We start from the raw sequence: 3,886 nt of genomic DNA on the forward strand, positions 1-3,886 counted from the left end.
TGCAGCAGGCGCCCTACCCCCGGTGCTCTCCTTTGTTGGCAATCGTTTAAAACAACAATTGCATCTGTTGTGCACTTTGCGACGCTCTAGTGAAGGAAAAAAGGGTAATAAACCCAAACCCACAGCGCGATTAAATCAGTGTGGAATAGTTCACTTACCTCACAGTGCCTTTGCCGATGGGTTTAATCGCTCGCTTTGACTCCTTTTCTTCGACACCGAGCCGGAAGAACGTAACACACAACCATGCGAGTGGAGTGGAGTGTTCTCTTCTATCACATGGAAACGTTTAATTTCCATCCGGCAACGGGCACGGCCTACTAGAAGGCAACCGTTTGTTGCTGTTGCCCGCTGGTGGATGCTGCCGATGAATAATGTGTCATCGTCATTAGACGATGGTTGAAGCAGACGGAAAGAGAGAGAGCGAAAGAAGGAGTGTTTGCTTGCCTGCCTGACCACTTCGCAGGGTCACCGCGGGCGCGCTGCTTATCTCGCGCTGTGCAGATGGGTCGTTTATGGGATGAGCATCACCAGTCGTAAAACAAGAAATAACATATCGCGCCCCACACACACACACACACGCTCGTTAAAGCACAACCGATGCGCATCACTTCACGCGAGCAACTTTCTTCGTTTGATCTTTTCCTTTTTTGTTTTGCTTTTTCGTTTGGTTGTTTTTTTTTTATTTACTCACTATCACTGTAAAACTCTTCTTCGTGCTCTTTTAGTTACAAAAATTGCTAAAAAAATAAAAGAAATATTTTCAACTTTATTAGATTTTTTATTCCACAACATACGCAATCAACCATCACTGTGCACAACGTAACACATTTTATGTCTGCTTCCACAAACCTCACATGTGCATTTTTTTTTTCAATTCAGTAACATTTCACTTCTAGTGCCATTTCAAATTCACCATGTTCACAGGAAATCACTTTTCCCTACTTCCGCTTTTTAAAAACCAATCTGCCACGGAAACACTAGCAAAATACATATTTTTTTCCTCCACCACACACAGCAATCGGATAAAATTAATTTTGTCAAAATGGAAAAGCTTCGGAAACCCCGGAATCGTTCGCGCTAGCGTGGCCGAAACCAAAAACCTGTCGGGGCTGTGCACCGGGCTGTGCATTCAATTAAACGAGATTAGCATAACAAATATGGCCACACAGAGTTCTGTGCCGCCCGTGTACAAGGGCGGTCTGTTCCAAAAGCGTGGAAAATGGGAAAAACCCCACAACTTTACCCAGTTTTCGTATGCGGTAGAACAGAACGCCTAAAAACCCTTATACCTTACCCAAGCCCATCCGTTCAACAAAACCCGGTAACATCGGCAAACCGGCCACCAAGTACCGCTTGTTGCAATTTCCTTTGCCCTGTTAAGCCCCTCGTTTTTGCTTTTGCTTTTCATGTACGGAAAATCCGTTCAATTTCTGCTACAAAGAAAAGCATCAACCAAACCAATTGTGTGCGCGTTTCCTTTCGCTAATTTGACTGAATTGGATTTCGTCCGGTTTTGTTTTTGCATTCCTCAACACACACACCCAACCTATAGCTTTGTTGCACCCTGATTGCATCGTTTCACACATGCTCATACCACGCGAAAATCGCACCGGGAAGGATCGAGTTACGAGTTACGAGCTCGTGCCCACTTGCCGACCAAGAAAGCACGCTAAATCGATTTAGTAGCCCCAAACTGCCCCAAACGCTTTGCCACTCCTTTAAAGCAAAAGCCCACAAAGGACTGGGCTGTTACATGTTTCTTCGCAAACGTACCCGCACAGCCCGATTCGAGCAACAACACGCGACCAACAACATTACGCGAGCAACATTTCCGCTACGTACGCGAACCGAAACTTCGAAAACGCTCGCGCGCGCGCTTACACCGGCACCAGACACACGCGCGTACTTCGCACCGAGGCAGAAAATCAACTGAAAACGGGACGGTCGCGCGAGTGTCTGCCGTCTTCCAGAATCGCATCACACACGGGTTCGCTGCGCTTCCCGCCTGTGTCACAAAGCCCCCCCTATGATGTCTTGCCCTTTGCGCGCCGGGACCGGCCATCATTTATGAGGGGACCCGCGATAGGAACTTCGGCTGCCGCCCGAGCGCCGAATGTCGGTGGTCGGGCCGACGTCGGGAAACCGGTTTGCTGATGCGCTTGTAGCTCAGTTATGCTTCGGAAGTGGTGAGTGTCGTTAGCACATGGAGCTCAACATATGCTGTGGTGTGAGCGCTGTGAGTGCACTGTTGGGACGCTCAAATTCTTCGCATAGCGGTGCACGTGAGAGTGGTTATGTTGCACCGGTATGTTACGGCATTTCGTGCTCATGTTAAGGGGGTTGTCTACTGTGCCATTTACGTTTCCGTTTGTTGTGGTTATGCTTTGGTCACTTATTTCCTTCGTTATTTTTCTGTTTTTTTCTGTTTTTCTGTTTTTCATACTTTTAACTTTATTTTAGATTTTTTTATTGGTTTTTATTTTAACGAATATTATTTTTTTATGATACTTATATTAACTCCTATTTTTTATATTTAAATATAATCACATTTTTCATATCCCTTTTCAAACTATTTATGCAGGTTCAGTTAATCATGTGTAACCGAAAATCTCAGCTAAAATTTCAAAAATGTATTCTTATCACATAGAAAAATGTAATCGACGCAGTTTATATGATTTGAAAGGAGAAGCATGCATTTTTTCTCACTTTTTCATCCTTGAGCCATTTTCTATGGAACATATTTCGATTTGCTGTTAACCAAAGCACTAAGTAGTTAGTAATTAGTAAAAAAGCATTTCTGATCTCGTTGATGATCATGTTCCAAGGAATAAATGGGGCTCTGTTAATAGAACGAATGCGCCTGGCCATGTGTTTGAGAATTATTTGAGTAAGAATCCAAATAAACTGAATGCTATTTACAAGATGTAAGCAATATGATGGATGACAGATCGATAATCCAACCTCGGCAAACAAAATAATTAAACCTATATTCATTATTGCTTGTTCAAAGACTTTGGAAGACAATTTATTTCATCATAACCTTTGCGAACTCAATTTAATTTGATTTTAATGGTAAGATCTAAACATAAACTTCTTCTTCTTCTTCTTCTTCTTCTTTTTCTTCTTCTTCTTCTTCTTCTTCTTTTTCTCCTTTTTCTTCTTCTTCTTCTTCTTCTTCTTCTTCTTTCCTCTTCTTCATTGGCACAACAACCGTTGTCTATCAAGACCTGCCTAGTGGGCTTGACCTGCCTAGTGGGCTTGACTTATTGTTACCATAGCAGGATAGTCAGTCCTACGTATGGGGGCACGGTCTGTTCGGGGCTTGAACCCATGACGGGCATGTAGTTAAGTCATACGAGTTGACGACTATACCACTAGACCGGCCAACATAAACTATTAAACGAAATAATTAAGCTTTAAAATGAATAAGAAAGACTCACTCAATCATGAGAAATTTAAAATTATTTCCATCAGGACTTTGCGTCAAATTACAACATTCATCATTTTATTATAGTATGTATAAGCACATTCGCCAAGATTTCTTTGATTGTAGACTTCCGAACCATTTTTCAGTTTTCCAAATTCGATACTTCAAATAGATTCCTACCCTTTAAATCATCATCCCATAAGCCCGACACCACGCATTCTCAAAAGCGGGCATCGCACAGGTGAAGTATTTGCGAAGCTTTTACAGGGCACATTAAAGAACGGAGCGTCTTGAATTACATTAAACGCAACGCATTCAGCAACCACCTTCTTCCAACAGCACTCGTGCATATTAAAGCCCGCTGGAGCTGCCTCAAGTACGTGTATACGTATTTTAATCACTAACGTAGCCCCGAAGGCTAAACTCTCCTGCTACTCGTGCTCGTGCTACACCCCGCAT

General features: G+C 43.0%; 1 long non-coding RNA gene across 1 annotated transcript; it reads right to left on the reverse strand.

The window, feature by feature from the left end:
• Positions 1 to 668: 668 nt before the first annotated feature.
• On the reverse strand, positions 669 to 2,101 carry LOC133393191 (uncharacterized). Its single transcript, XR_009766009.1, has 2 exons — positions 1,774 to 2,101; positions 669 to 737 (listed from the first exon to the last, which is right to left on the reverse strand). It is a non-coding gene; the product is annotated as an uncharacterized LOC133393191 (long non-coding RNA).
• Positions 2,102 to 3,886: the final 1,785 nt, after the last annotated feature.

Source organism: Anopheles gambiae, chromosome 3 (genome assembly GCF_943734735.2).
Source record: "Anopheles gambiae chromosome 3, idAnoGambNW_F1_1, whole genome shotgun sequence".
NCBI classification, from domain to species: Eukaryota; Metazoa; Arthropoda; class Insecta; order Diptera; family Culicidae; genus Anopheles; species Anopheles gambiae.